Source organism: Netta rufina, assembly GCF_964035555.1.
Source record: "Netta rufina genome assembly, chromosome: 7".
NCBI classification, from domain to species: domain Eukaryota; kingdom Metazoa; phylum Chordata; class Aves; order Anseriformes; family Anatidae; genus Netta; species Netta rufina.
Genome location: NC_140130.1, coordinates 8,241,675 through 8,257,784, shown reverse-complemented (window position 1 = coordinate 8,257,784; position 16,110 = coordinate 8,241,675). Strand labels below are relative to the sequence as shown.

The following is a 16,110-nucleotide window of genomic DNA, read 5'->3' as shown; positions in this document are numbered from 1 at the left end:
TACTAATTACTTTGGGCACAGGTTAGTTTTGGAGTTGCTGCTTTCTGAAAGCTGACATCTATTTGACAGTTGTTCTAGACCAGAAATTTGAGACCGTTTTCATCAGAGTCCTGAAACCTTTCTGTTTCCCCAAACGTATAAATACTGAGAGTGGAAGACACCTTTACCCCAGGCAGCAGAAGCTCCCCTCACTGTATTGATTCACCTTTTATTTCCTCTGGGTTCAATGCACAGATGCTATGAATAATGTAGTCATCTACTTCTTGAGTTAAATGCAGATTAAATAGGGGTTGAATATTATTACTGCACATACAGTGCAAGAGATGTGAGGTTGATTTGTTCCTGCTAAAAGAGAAAGGTTCAAACCAGGCACTGTTGGGCACGTGGCACAACTTTGTGATTTATGTTGAGAAATTACTCGCAGATGCATTGGTATCTTTGACTTCTGTGTGATTTGTGTACTTGTCTCAGTATATGACAGTGGATGCTCCAAACTCAGAGGGTCACAAAGTACCTGTTGCTGAAATCTAGGGGTCTAATATGGCAGAATAACAAGATTCTGCTGGCTCTTCAATGATGTTTATTCTGTGAATCGGTCATAAAAACAACCCTGTCCTCAACTGTTAGCTTTGCAGAACTTGAGCCTTAAAATAATCCAGGAAGCCTTTTGTTACATAAACATAACTCATCCTTCAGCTTGGTGCTATACTTGCTTGCTGCATATACTTTAAAATTTAAACTGTGGCGTCTTGGAAGCAGAAACCCTCCCAAATTTTTATGTAGCACTTCATGTTCTGACCGTAGCAGCCCTCTCCACGTGGAGAGCAAAGCAAATGATTGCTGCATCATCAGTGTAACAGTGACTGTTGAAAGCAGATATTGTGCCGTGTAAAGCACTTTTGTGGCTGGAACTGAACTTCTCTTGATGATTCTTGTATAAACTTACTGCTAACAGGTATGCTTATACCTACCGTATTTAATTCCACAGGAATAGACCTTCCAGGTACGTGGTATCTTTCTGTAAATATTGCTTCTACCAAGCAACTTGGGGAAAAAAAAAAAAAAAAAAAAAAGGAAGTGTATGAATATGGCGAGGGATTGGAATAGTTAAAATTAAATTCCAGTGCAGACTACATGGTGGTTTAACAGCCATGGGATTTTCAGCCATTAGATTTCCCAATTAAATGAGCAACAGTTGGCTAGAACAGGTGCTCTAAAAGAAAAAAAAAAAAGTGAAATGTCAAATGCATGGGAGATAATCTCCATTAAAAGTGCTGTCTGTGGCTTCTGGGTGTTGTCTTGCACATGTAAGAGCACCTTGGGGAAAACTATTAATCACGTAACTGACTGCAAATTTAGGGGTTTTGTGGCATTGACTTCTTAAGTGATTACTCTGCTGCCAGGGATGACTGAGCTTGAAGCTGCCGATGAGTCTGGAGGTGATCCAAAAACGAAAGGTTTAACTGAGCTTTGGAGCAGGTATTTTGTGCCCTTCACCTTCACTGGTTTGTTCGAGTTGATCCGATTTGACTCTGGTATCTTCCCTAGCCTTTGCTACTTATTTAATATGTCTGGTTCTCAGCAAGTGGGTACCACAAAGCAGGTTGCTGTCAATAGTTCGTGTTGTTTCCCCATTTGTTTTCCCTTAAACACAGAGCTTGGGAAAGGCAAAAGGTGCAACAGCAGGAAGTGACTGCTGCTTATGGAAACAGGCTGTACCTGCCCAGGGTACTCCTTAATCCAGAGAATGAATCTTCCTTCTTGAGATTGTTTGTCAACTGCGTTAGCAATGACTGGCCCTTTGTCCTGGGGCATTGCTCTGAGGTTGATTCACAGCTTATAGAAAAGAGAAAAATGAGCTTTACGTTATGCTGTGGATCTTCTGCTGGTGCTCCTTCTGGCTTTGGCTGAACCATTGCTACTGATCAGTTCCCACGTATATACCTGAGCCTTTGGTTGGGCTTGGCCACTGCCTGGCTCCTTCCAAGTGCCTGAGCATCTACCTGGCACAACTGGGGGTGGGGCAGGACTCTAGGCAAGCACTGAAGCTCCTCATAGCCCCAGCCGTGCTCTGCTTGAGGAGCAAATGTCTGTACATGCAGGCTCTGTCTGAAGGGCATTTAGTGCAATGAAGTACAGCACAGCTGTTTTGCAACTTTTTTCACTTCCTTTGGAGGCTGAGCATATGCTCAGGGCTGCTCCCTGTGGCTCTTCCTCCATCTCTTAGCATGCAGATGAAATTCCAACTATTATGTTACTAACAGCCTAGTGCAAATGTTATTTTGTGCTGAAGCTGTTCTGGAAATGGTTCAAAATGTGTTGTTTACATCTTGCCGGTCTCTAATTGTGCTTTGCTCCCTGGCTGCGAGTTAGAAATGTAAAGACTAAGCACGTTTGGCTTGCAGTTTGGAGTGATACTCTGCATTTATATCTGGTCTCTTTGCGTTCAGAAAACTTGCATTCAAAGCATTTGAAGCATAATCAGGCCATCCTTGCTCCATGGTGATAGATATGTAGAAAAGGTTGGGTAGAGTATTGGGTTTTAAAACGTTGAAGGATTTTACAGTCCCTACTGAGGATGTCTGCTCTGTCACCAAAGTCCTCTGTGGCTGTCCTAGTTGTTCAAATCGTGTGTGCATCCAAGCTACATTAAATTTTTGCTAGGCAAATCTAAATATCATCTTCTTTAGAGCACTCTCCTGCCTTGAGGCTACTCCCTGCCATTTTCTGGGTTGTGGAGCTCTTCATTTCAGCTGTCTCCTGACACTGATGAATTGTTAAATTCCCCAAGCTTTACTAATAGTTTCTTGGAATGCTCATGTAAATATAGCCCTGGGAGCACCCTGACCTGTACAGCACGTCATGAAGGGTGAGTGGCAGCAGAGGTGAGAAACACGCTTTGCACAAACGCTGTTTTTATTGTTCGGATATGCTAACTCTGCTTGCAGAGTTGCTTTAGGTGTTTGGTAGAAGCTGTCAGCAACCCAAATTAGGCCAATGCCCTCCTCAGCCCAATGCAGCTACTTGCCTGCCCCCTGCCAAAGATTTGGATGGTCTGCATCTGCCAGCACAACCGCCCTTTCATTGTGCTGGTTTGTCCGACTCTGTCTGCTCCAAAAATAATAATCCTGCATGAGAAACATTTAAATGAAGCCAGCAGCAGATGTGAAATGGAGTGCTGTAGACAAGGCAGAGGTAGGATAACAGGTCTGGGCATAGCAGGAACAGGGAAAGCATGTGTCTCAGCTGAAATCAATTACAACACCTAGCCTGCTCTTCCGCTTCATATATTTGTCTTCTGTGTTTCAGTCTTCTGTGAAGTTTCTGTGGGCAGGCAGCTGAAAAACAAGAATGTAGAGACACTGACTCTGATTTTTGCATTGCTGTACAGTTTTTGCTGATTCTCTTCCTGTCTTCAGACAGTTTATCTGGCAAACCTACTGCTAAATGGATGATCTAATTCCCAGTGAATTCTGTGATCTTAAATATTACCCTGCATCACAGAAATTATTTGAAAAGTGGTGTGTATTCTTCAAGCTGTCGGTTGTCTTTCAGCATCCTCTCGGTGTTCTTTCATCTGTTGCTCGTTCTGAAGCTGAGATGAACTTACCTGTCAGCAGTTACAAGGCCGTCTCTTCTTGTCTCCTGCTCCTTAATCACAGCTGTACCTCGCAGTTTAAATGTTGTTTACAGAGGAGATATGGCAAGTATCTGTGTTGTAGCTGCTCCTTCTCTAAACGTTTTTTTTCATACTCCAGTAATATTCAGCACAAGGTTGTGTTTGTGCTCTGTAAGGATGTCAGCTTGCTTTTGGTTTGCAAAGCCAACACGTGGTCTCTCTTTGTCACTGCTAAGGACTAATTAATGCCATGGGCAAGTCTATCAAAACTAAAGGACATCTCTGTCCATAAGTCACTGCTAGCTTTGAAGTATCAGTTAGGTTTGGGGTTTGCTGGCAAGGTGGTAACAGCCTCGAGCCACATATGGGTTCTTCTAAGTGATCTGTTTTTAGAGCAATAGTCGTGATAGTTTAAGATACTTGATCACAAATATCATAACCACAAAATTGCAACTTGTGTACAAAAATACACCAATTTTTGCCAGATTTCATCAAAGAGTTCTGTTGAGATACAGGTTGTGTAATGAATAGACAGCACCCTCATTGGATTTTAATGTTACCTGATATGCTATGAATGCCATGCTAAAATTATGAAATGCAGGAGCATACCACAAGGATAAAGAGCTTAACACTTTTGTGACTGTTACTTGGCCACATTCTGTAGGATTCAGACTTACAGACTGCATCAGGCCATGCTTTAGCTCCTGTTTGCTGAGCTGAAGCAGCTGGTATGCAAGGGAGCTCATTCTGTGTGGAGGGGAAAGTACATTGGGTACTTGGCTTCATGGCTTGAATTCATCACTGCTCGCACACACAACCGCCTAGCAGAAAGGTGAGGGGGTAACAACAGATAAGATGTTTGCATTTCTTCACTGTCAAGAAGTGGCTTAGTTAGGAGGCTTTAATTGGAGCCTTGAATGCAGCCTTGATACTTGCAGTCTTTAAATACATACAGCTGACTTTAAATCAGCATAGCTTGTGCATGGTGTATCGGTCTGGCATGTGGCATTCTTGTCCTAAAGCAACATTTGAGAAGTACCTCGTCCTCCCTCCCAGCACAGTGTGAAGTGCCACTTCTGGTCTGGCCAGAACTGTAAGGAAGGCTTAAGGTAAGGCAAGGGAAGGCAGCTGCTTTTTGGCAATTTCTGGCATAACAACATTCATCTTCATCTGTGTTTGATCAAAGATGGAAGGCACAGTAACCCTGTGTGTGCCCTGCTCGTGCTTTGCTTCTTGCTGTTCAGAGATGGGATTCTGGGGGCGGAGGGTTTAATTTAGCTGTTCATAAGGAGGGTGTGCAAGACAGCATACACTGAAACAAGAGACACTGATGTTAGCTGGAGTGCTTTCTGGTGGCTGTTGAATTGTTACAAACCCAAGAAGTAGCCAGAAAATCTCTTTTCACAGGCTTCTTCTCTTATGGAGTTCTGTGTCATCTGTTTTCCTTATCTTGATGGAGTGACTGGGAGGGAGAGGTGAGGCCAACTTCATGCAAATTTCTCTCCCACTGTAGGGAACAACCAAGTGCAGAAGAACTGCTGGATTCTCAGTCATCTTTTTGAGTCTGCAGTGGCAGCAGGGAGGCACAGAAGCTGCGATGAAAATGGGAGTCGAGTTGTGAAGCTTGCACAGAAAGAGTACAGAGTAATTCAGGATACGGGAGAGTCTCGAGGAGGAGTGCAGAGCTTGGCAAACTATCTCATTGCTCCTTCCCTGTCCTTTACCCTTGCTTGAGCTGCTTGGACCCCAATGAAAAGGGCGCACTGGAAGCAGTCAGTATGGCTAGCCACTGAAAGCCATGCATCTGCCAAATAGGAATCTTGGTCCTGTCTCTCACAGTGATGTCCCCAGGTATTGTGTTTTTGAAGTCCCGCCATGCATCTCAACTCTGTTACATTCATTTGTAGATAAATTGTTTCATGTCTTCCACATTTTTGGCTGTTGAGCTGTTCAGGAGTACATCCAGTGTCAGTAGCCGGCAGTCCCTGTACATTGTGAATGTGGGATGGAGAAGGGAAGGGAGCATCCAACAGCCAGATTGAGGGAGAAGAGGTAAGAGCTGGTGACACTCTCCTGAGGGGTAGCCTTAGGCCAGGCAGTGCCTTTTCCAAGGCCTCATTCCCATAATTTTAATTTTACAAGGGAGGACTTGTGGAAACCTGAAATTCAAGACCAGGATGTGGAGTCCCAAGAGCAAGTTCCTGGACCTGTTGATGTAATCTCTCATTCTTTCCTAAAGTGAGGCATTTGCTCACTTATGAGTGAAAGTCTTGTTATCACTGCAACCAGATCAATCCTGTCTATTCCAAACACTGTCACAAACAGTGCAGCAGGAGTGCCAGACAGACTGGCCTAGGAAAGAGCTTTATTTTCACTCCACAGCCTTGCAAGGTAGATGAGAAGCCTAAGAATTTTTTTCTTAAGTGAACTTGCATCAACACTCATGCAGATTGTTGTCTGCATCCTGCTACTGCTTGCTTGTGCAAGGTTCATTGTTGCTGCACAAGTCACACTACAGCTGAAGTTCTTCCTCTAGCCACTGCTTGTTGGAGAAATGTCCACCTAAGTTGTGTTTTTTTTTTTTTAAGGTTTCTGTGCTGATTGCTGAGTTTTAGCAGGAAAATATTTCTATTCGGCCAGTGGTGATTTGGGGTTGACTGAAAATAAGTGCTTCAAAGCAGATCTGTACTGACACTCTGTGTTGGGAGGAATTTGCAGTTTCAGGTACTGAACCCTGGGGAAAAAAAAAATACTTCCTGGCAGGAATTTTGGGATACAGCCCTGCCCCTTGGCAAGCTGTGCCTAACATGGCACAAAATATAGTGGGTGTGCTGCTCCCACGTGAAGAGAGGAAGCAAGCATGTGTCCAGCCTAGAGGAGGTGAAGAATCTGGTATACGGTGAGAGGTTAGTGACGCTGCAAAGTAGCTAAGGGTAACTAAAAACAAACAAACAACAAGAACAACAACACAAAAAAACAAGAGGTTTTTCCTGTGCGCATCAATACAGGTCATTTTGCTGATATTATATCAGGAAATAATAAATACAAGGAGGGAGGAAGGCTTTAATTTTATTCTTATTTAATTTGGAGAGCTGCACAACAGCCAGAAAGGCAAAGAAGGTAATGAATGTTCTTGAGAACAAAACAACAAGCTACTGCTAAATATATATACATTTTAAATATATTTTATAAATGTATTTGTATATCCATGATTCCCTGCGTCCTCAATGCCAGCTGCTCTACCATCTCAAAAAAAAAAAAAAAAAAAGTGTGGCAAAGGATGATGAAGGTAATCAAAGGCACACAGCAGCTTTTGTATAAGAGGAGCTGTATAAACTTTGGCTCTACATCTTGGAGAAGAAATGGTTGTGAGTGGAGGAAGTGAGAAGAGGAATGTTATGAAAAGCATGAGTAGAGCATGACTCTGCTCAGGCCCTCACCATTCAAAAAAAAAGCAGCCTCAAATAAAATGAGGAAGCAACAAGCTTATAACAAGGGAAAGTTTTTCTTTGAGTAATGCTTTCTTTTCAGTGGTGTGCAGTTATGTGTGGGTATTCCCTGCTGCAGGTGCTGGAAGAGTAGAGGTTGAAAGGAGATAGGATAAAATCTAGCTGTGTCTATTAAAGATGGCATCTCTTGGCTCAGAGAGAGAGGCTACTGAAGCAATGTTTTAGAGGAAGGTAGTGTCTTCTTTGCTAAACTTGTTACAGAAGCATGAAATTTAATTTTATATGTATGTAATTAACTATGTTTTCAAATGCCGTGTCATATCTATTTGTGCTAACACTGGGGCTGCAAGTTGGAGGAGCAGATTAGATGTGGGAACTCTTGGCTTCTTCATGATTTGAATTTCTTGGAAGCTAATGAGAAACAGGCATGTAGAGGCAAATGATTCAGGTGATCAGAAGTTGGCATTTAGCTTCAGGTTATAGCTGAAGGGATTGCACTGCTGAAGTCACCTGGGCAGTGAGGAGGGGAAAGGTTTCCTGCACAGCACACTGCTTGGAACTACCGGGTATGTTTTACTCAGATACTGTGTAAAACCACCAAATTTCTCAGAGATGCTGGGGCTTGGCAGTGTGTGGGTGTTGGAGGCTCTAGTAGAAGGAGAATAGAGATGGAAGAAAGTCCTTTGGAGGGGATTTGATGTGCTAGAAAGAAATTGGCAGCTATAAACTGTGAACCACTTACCATTTTGTGTAGAGAGGAAAGACTGAGGAGGAGATGTTTAAAAATTTATGCTGGACTGGCTGGGGTGAAAACCCAAGTGCAGGTAAGGATGGAGTTTACAGGCACACAAACAGCAGCTTTGCAGCGACATAGAGCTGAATAGCGATGCCCTGAAGCTGGAGAAGGCAGTGGCAGCATGCTGGATGAGTCTCAGTTCACAACAGGCTTCATCCTAAGGCATGGATTCAGTGACCTGCTTGGCAACCTCACGAGCAGATATGTAGTGATTTATCCCTCGTCTGATCCCTTCTCTGTCTCTGGTGCTCTCTGATTGCTCTTGTCTATTGCAATGAAGGGGCCTCAGCTGTCTTTTCGAGTGAGGTACAAAGCTGTTGACCTGCTTCACTTCCTGTGAAAAGCAAGTGGTAGTTCTTAAGACAGTAAGAACAGGATTTCTGAATGTGCTTGGACTGAATTTGCTACAAGGAACTGAAAAAGTGTAAAAGGTGAGTGACAGGAAAGCGTGTATTTATTGCACAGTGACAGTAGATTCATAGCTTAATTTATAAATATTATTTATATATATAGCTATAAGCAGTTAGGAAATCGGATTTAAAAGCCTAAACTTTGCTATAATCTAAAGATCTTTCTACTTTTTTTTTTCTATCCCATCTGCTGAGTTCTTCACTCAGGGCTGAGACGTCACATGGCAGCAAGAGAGCCATGAGAAGTGACGCATCTTGGTATCCCATGGTAACTCTCTCTTCCTTCATTTTTAGCTCGTTTGCTTTGCTACCGAACAGAATAACCTGACTGTGGGATAAGATTTGCTTTGCTCAAAAAAGGTGAGGGTTAAGATGTGATGTTTTTACTCACCAAAATGATTTGCCTGTGGTAATCCCAACTGGCCTTTACAAAATAAAACAAACCCAGAAAACTAGGTGCTCACCAGCCTAATTTCTCAACCTGCACGAAGCTTTGGTGGGGGCTTTTGCTGTGCGTTTGCCATTCAGGATGTTGAAGCTTGTGTGAGAAACTTGCAAACCACAAGTATATCTCCTACAAGCATCTGTTGGGCTCAGAGGTAAAACATGCAGCAAAGCTATATTTGCAGTTTGAGTCTTACAGTTAGCAGGTTTTGCTGCTGGAAACTTGTTAGGTGATTTTTTTCTTTTAAACTCCATCATCTTTTTAGCTGTTTTATATAGTTACTGACTTGATCTTTAGTTAGCAACATTTAACATATCTTAGAAGAAAAGCTCTTGGTTTTGCATTCGGATGTGTTGATATTATTTAGGATTCTGCTTTTGTTTTTTAAAATGTATTGCTTACACCCATTTTCTGTTCTACACCTAAATATTTACTGCTACCTATATTGTATCCAAAGAGCAGCAGTACCATCTGTCAGCCAATGCTGCAAAAGCAGTAGCTCCTCGCCTAATTGAAAAGTGTCTGGTGTTTGAAGTGCATGGGAGACTTTGAACCCATTGTGTGTCCTGCTTCCGAGCTCTGCTGGACTCTTTGTAACTGCTTCCTTAGTACAAGCCCCTCTAAAACCTAATAAACCTGGCCGAACTTTTCCCTGTAAAATCAAATTTTTTTGCTTTGGGGGATGGAATAGTTGTCAGAGCCAAGAATTAAGCAGGGCTCTGACAAAAGGGCTCTTGCTGCTAGGTGGCTTGCACAGACTGGAGGAGCTGTGGCAGAGCTTTGCTGCCTGGCAGGGATGTGTTTGCTGTGGCTGCAGTTAGGAGCAGGTTGATGTCGTTTCGGTTCCTGTGGCAGAGAGGCAAAGCAGAAGTTCTGGGAGCAAAGGCACCACCAGCGCATAGCAATGACTCATTTTGGGGCTCCTTTTCTTTGCTGCACTTGACAGGGCGAGTACAGCCAGGACAGTTCTGTGCAAGGAGGCTTGGAGAAGTAGCTTTGACCAAGTTTCGGCTTCCTGGATGTGGCGGGTGGTTGAACTGCGTGATGCTTGCTCTCGGCAGGCTGCTGAGCTGTCCTCTGGCACACAACATACACAGAGGCACACACACAGCTGGAAGCATTACTGTCGTGGTTTAACCCGACCGGCAGCTAAACACCACGCAGCCGTTCGCTCACCCTCCCCCCTCCCTCTCTGGGACGGGGGGAGAGAAATGGAAAGTGAAGCCCGTGAGTTGAGATAAAGACAGTTTAATAAGACAGGAAAAAAAAAAAAAATAACAAAAATAATAATAACAATAATAATAATGATGATACAATGGGGATAATACGAAAGTAATAATAGTATGTACAAACAAGTGATGCACAATGCAATTGCTCACCACCCGCTGACCGATGCCCAGCCTAACCCCGAGCAGTCCGGCCCCCTCCCCCCGGCTAGCCACCCCTATATATTGTTTAGCATGACGTCAGATGGTATGGAATACCCCTTTGGCTAGTTTGGGTCACCTGTCCTGGGTCTGTCCCCTCCCAGCTCTTACTGCACCCCCCAGCCTGCCCGTTGGCAGGACAGAGCAAAGGCTGAGATGTCCTTGGCTTAGTATAAGCACTGCTCTGCAACAATTAAAGCATCGGGTTGTTATCAGCACTCTTCTCATTCTAAGCCAAAACACAGCATTCCACCAGCTACTAGGAAGAAAATTAATTCTGTGCTAACTGAAACCAGGACAATTACACAGCCCCTCTGGTCTGCGTGGGCTCTTTGTAGCGGTGCCAGTGCAGGGGAGGGAGGCTCAGCCCAGGTATTTGGTGCTGGGTCGCATGCGCTGGCTTTGCAGCTCCGTGCGGCCTTGCGCTCGCTGGAGCTGGGCACTCGTAGCAGGAGTGCAATGTGCTTCCTTCCGAACGACGGGCGGCTTGTGGCACCCAAAAACAGCAGGGAAAGAATCACTCCTCTAACTGCAGGAGAAAAGCAAGTCTGTTTACAGCAGGAATCAGAGAGAGTTTATTAAATCGCACTTGACTTTTTCCCCTGCATTTTCTGCATAGAATATTAGAATATGATGATTGAAGCATGAATTGCTTAGGCAGCCGAAGTGCTTGGCCTTTCTTTTAGCTGTTAATTGAAGTAGCTCTGACTTAGTGTAAAAAAAAAAAAAAAAAAAAAAAGCAAAAGAAAAAAAGAAAAAAAACTATACCTTTCCAAGGGTGAAAGCATGTGCTTCTTATTTTGAGAGCAGATTTCTGCAAGTCTGTGAGCATATTTACCAAGTTGACTCTTACATCTGCAAAAACATCTAGCAAAACAAAAGCATCTCATACATCTGCTTTTTTTTTGTTGTTGTTCCGTCACTTGGATTATAGCATTGAATTGCCAATACTCATTGGAAATTGAGAGAGCTCAGGAGTCCTTCCCAGACTGGCCTGTCCTTCCTGGCAGCAGGGGAGAAGGAAATGAACTAAAGAAAAAGAACTGAGTTTCCAGTGCAGTGAAGTAATAAAGAGCAGTATAGCACAAGTATGATGTGGAAAGTGATGTAATGTGAATAATATTAAGAGTATGCAACCATTGACTGTGCTGGAAACAAAAGTAAGTGTCAGGAGAAAGACGGGGAGTTCAAAGTCCATGGCTAAAGATTTCTAACACAAACAATAGGAAGTTTGCTTCTCAGGACAGAAAATCATATGTATGTTCAAAGGCAAGAGGGATAACATCCTTTGAAGATGAGCAGTTTGTGTGGATATGGGTTCAGTGTCTGAGGACTGCTACCTTGTAATCAGAAGTTTATAATTTAAATGTTTAAGTAAATGTAGAATATTTAATAGGTAGAGAAGGTATCTTCATCTAGATAAGATTAAAAACTGTATCAGCTACCTTGCAGTCCAGTTTGTCATTCTTTTTCCCACCAAAAGCCTGTGCTTTCACCTCCAGTATTTCCTGCTGCTCACATATATCAGCCAGGCTTTGGAAGCTGCCTGCAGTGATTGCTTGTACCTGCTGAACTGCTGATGCTTGGTCTGTCTTGAAATGGTTAACAATATGCTGTTTACTCACTATCATCTGATGCAAAATACTACTATGCCACTGTTTGAGGAATGCAGCACTGAAATTAGCTTCCCACTTGAGGAAACTGGAGATTGCAGCTGCAGTTTGAGAAGTTGGAGCTGGAGGAAGGAGGACTGTGTGGTGTATAGCAAAGAGAATTGATATGGGGATCTTACATTTATGTGGGGAGCTGCATCTGAAATGGTGTGAAGCAGGCTGCAATGCTTGTTGTTTTTTTTTCCAACAAACGTCTGTAACTTTTCTCTGGTATTGTCTCATGGCCTAGGCTCCTTTAAATATTTTATTATTGCATTTCGTTGGTACTGCTGAGGTTTTGAATTACTGTGTGGGAAAGTGCTGTTACATTGATATACTTAAATTTTTGCTGTGCTGTGAAGGTCCTTGTGGTAGTTTTTGCATTTTTATTTTTGGAGCTATGGTTATGTCGGTTTATGGCTTAAAAGAAACAAGCAGGGGTGAGGAGGAACCCTCCAAACAAGCCAAACTGTCAGCAGCAGCAAAGCTACAGTGCTTTGGCATAGTGGGGGAGGGCAAGACCTTGTAGCAGCACAGATAGGAAATGGCTAAGGAAATGAGGTCCCTAGCTGCTCTGCTCGGGCTGTGCTAATGTCCTCTCACCACGGAGAATTGCTGTGGTCTCCTCCCTCGCTTAGAAAATAGCATAACAGAGGGAAACCCTGGAGCAGAGGGGTCAGCTCTGGAGATGGCCAGGGAGGGAATGGTGCAGAACATCTGGGTCAGAAGGGCAGAGGCCTGCCCTGCACCTTGGGAGTAGTGAGATGACGAGAGAACTCTGTGGGACCCAGACAGGCAGAGAAGATTCCCCCTGGGATCATCGCCCTTTTGGGCTGTAGGTCAGGGGGAAGATGAGCCCCTGCACAGACATCACCTGCTGTTGCTTTGTCTCCATGCATATTCTGCAGATTTGTAACAGGGGAATTGAGCTTTTATATTGCAAGGAATGCCTGTTCGTGTAGCAGGTAGAACAAAACAAGGAGCAGCTATTGTAATAAGGTGAGTATCTGGCTCCTGTGAAGTGTTGACTACAGAAAGTACAGAGGTGTATTATCCGTCTTACGGGACTCCATCAGACTGTGTGTGGTGAGCTTGTTTGTTTGTTTGTTTGTTTGTTTGTTTTGTTTTTTTTTTTGGACCACACAGCAGGCCAAGGAAAAAAAGGTAGATGCTGGTTTGGTCAGAATTGCTGGGGAAAGCCTTTTGGCAACAGCACAGTGCTGTCTGCAAGTGAGGCTTAGCCTTGCAGGCAGCTGGGTCACTGAGGGACAGGCCGGTTCTTCGTCGGTGGTGGTTTTTTGTTTTACCATTGGCCTCAAAACACACCATCACGTGTCTGAGTTGCACCTAGGGAATTACCTCTGTAGGAATTAAAATTAAGAACAAATCAGTTGTCCAGTAGATCTGCAGCTTTCTTTTCTTTGTGCTTCCAGCCAGAGATCCTGGACTTATTCTAGTCCACGGGAAGACTTCTTATACTGCTGTGATCAACATCTGCAGGTAATAACAGCTGCATGAAGAGGTGTAGCACTGGGAGGAATGTCCACAGGTAATGCCAGTGGTGCAGAAGGTCTGTCCTTGAGCTGATACCACTTAAGTTGGCTGGTCTGGTCTGCACAAGGGAGGACTTGAGCTGTTGCCTCTAACATTTTTATGGTCTGTCGCTGGAAACTGCGGAGCTGGGCAGGAAACTTGCTGAACCTTGACAGCATAGCTGGCTTTGATGCGTGAAGATGAAAGGAGAAGGCTTGAGGAGAAGCTCAAAAGCATCCCAAAGGATGCTTCTGGAGAGTTTGGGTGGATGAAATGGCTCTGCAGGGACTGACAGAGCCCGTATGAGCCCAGATATAATTATTCGAAAAAGCCTATGGCAGACTTGTACTGGAGTGGGGAACTCTACTGTATTTTGACATGGAAAGTCAAGGAAATGGGGTTTTTGTTCCCCACCATGTGTTATAATAGTGGTGGAGGATTTCTGTTGGAATCTCTTATTTCCTGTGGGAATCTGTGTCTCCTTCCTTTCTGCTGGGCTTGATTTCCTGCACAGTCTGGTCAATACTGTGGTGTAATTTACTGCTTCCAGTAACAAGAAGTTAAACAGTGATTTAAAATAAAAATAAAAGTCCCTGGAGCTCTGAATGACTTTCTGAAATAGTACAAGCAGGAGAGAATCCGTATGTGGATTATTTGGTCTCTTGGGTTTTAGACTTTATTTATTGGTCCTAAAAATGTCCAGAGGCTAAAATTAGAATGGCAGTCTGTAATAAACCTTTACCAGTGAACCTCGGCGGTCATCTGTCATTTAGCACTGAGAGCCCTGGAAGGCCGTGGACCATTTTTGGATGCTGAAGTGAAACTGTGAGCACAGCTGCTCAGCCTTAGCATCAGGCAGTGAAAGAGATCTTGTTAACTTTTTGCTCTCTTTCCTTCCCCCCCCCCCCACAACCTGTTTGTTTGAGATGCATAATGCCTGCAGAAACTCGAGGTTTTTTACTTAGTAGGGTAGCAAGTAGATTCTTCAGCTGCGTTAACAAATAGTCGTGCTTTTAGCAGCAAGAGACACTAAGCAGTGCAGTGACTTACAGAGGGTTTTGGTGAATATCTTGGTATTGCAAGCAATTCATAAATAATGTAAGTCTCTTCTGCTGAAGTCATCTTGAGCTTATAAAATCATTGATTGTGGATAGTCCTGTAGCCTTTCTTACCCAAGAGAAAGAGCTACCATGTCAGTCTTAGTCATGCCATTCTGTCGCAAGCTGTACTGAAGAAAGTAATGTGGTTATTTTTGTCATTAGGGTGAGATTCCTGTTGTGTGAGCTTGTAATGAAAAGGCTGCTGTTTCTGACCTTGATCCACTGAGAAAATACATGTAGGGGACAGGCTGCAGCTGCCTTGGCTGGAGCCCGGTTGTCAGAGATACCTGCTGCTTTGGGACAGGAGAGAGTCTCTCTTGTCTGATACGTATTTTTCCCTTGAGCTTTCTGATAACATATACCTGTATGTGTGTGTCTGTGTGCATCTGGTCTTGCTTTTTTCTGTAGTACTTATGATACCCCGTGACTTAACCAAAATGCTGGTTATTCTGCTAGCAGCAACAGCACAAGCTGTCCTGAGTGGATCCAGCAAAACAATGACAGTGTCCCTGTGTGTTTTGTGGAGCAGTGGCTGTGTCTGAACATCTACTGGCATCTCATGGCTCAGATGCCCCTCTCACAGTGGAGCTGCTCTATTACTGGGGAAGGGCATTGGTTTTACAAGCAGGTTAGTGTGTATAAAACCACAAAACCTTTCTGGTCTGACACAAGTGTCTGCTTTAATCATTAAGTAGAGCTGAAAACCACTGCACAGGACTCCTAAGAAATAATATTAGCTACTGTTTACCTAGAGAGTGTCAAAAAGGTGAAATACGAATGCAGAGGCTCAGTGTTAACCATGGCAGTATTACATATAAATAGTAGTTCCTCTCTGACACTTCTTCCCCTTGCCTGAACCTAAATTGGGCAGCTTCCTAGTGGTGGTGACTGCTAATGGTGACATTCAGCAGCGCATTAATTGACCAAGAGTACCTGAGAGCAGTTTGGTTGTGGAGGACAACCTGTGTTCAGATCTTTGCAGTAGAGCTGGAGCCAGTCAGGAGGTACAGGTAAGAGGCATCCAGCAGGCTGGTGCCTGAAGCTGCTCCCCTCGTCTCAAGGGTGCTATCAGGCCAGCTTCATGAGAACCCAACCCCCCGATTTAAACACCAGTGACAATGCACGTTATAGAGTCTTCATTGGTGATGCTCTTAGGGCAGTGAGAAGATGAGTTGGGCTGTAATTAATATCTTCTCTTTCTTCTTGAAAGTCTGGAGAGAATTCTGTAGTTGTCTTTGTGTTCAGTTGGTTCTGCTTTATTGGTTTTAATTCAGTATGAAATGGTGGCTTATACTGCCCAAGAGAAAAGTACCATGTAAATGGGGTTTCTTGTGTGCAGGGAGAGTGCTGCAATTGTAAAGAAACCAACTCCTTGGCCTCAGTAGGATGAATTGCTTTGATGTTTCAATATGCTAGTCTCATTTTCATGTTTACAGCTGTGGGATTTCTGAACACAGAACTTTGTGGTGAGCTGAGAATCTGAGCCCTTGTTAACACCTAGAAATCAGTGTAATGAATTTATATAGGTTCAGGGCTGTCTCTGTGTTCATCTGATGCATTATATTAAAATCTAGCTTGGCAGATACAAATGCATAGTCTCTAAAAAAACATTCCCTAGCTCCAGTGTGAAATGTGGTATTGCTCACTGATAAACCCTACCACAAAATTTACCTTTCATC

At 43.6% G+C, this 16,110-nt stretch overlaps 1 protein-coding gene across 24 annotated transcripts in view; it reads left to right on the top strand.

Annotated features, from left to right (window-relative positions):
* The window catches only part of SGMS1 (sphingomyelin synthase 1), an 86,885-nt gene that overhangs the window by 24,107 nt on the left and 46,668 nt on the right, over positions 1–16,110 (top strand). For 8 of the 24 annotated variants that reach the window (XM_084290450.1, XM_084290453.1, XM_084290467.1 and 5 more), the window contains one exon: positions 5,133–8,542. The exons of 3 other annotated variants lie outside the window; for them this stretch is intronic. The gene's annotated coding sequence lies outside the window, so the exon portion shown is untranslated. Of the gene's footprint in view, positions 1–5,132; positions 8,543–8,568; positions 8,635–13,231; positions 13,348–16,110 lie in introns of all 24 variants that reach the window. 13 more of the 24 variants (XM_084290462.1, XM_084290460.1, XM_084290452.1 and 10 more) reach the window with 13 other exon arrangements.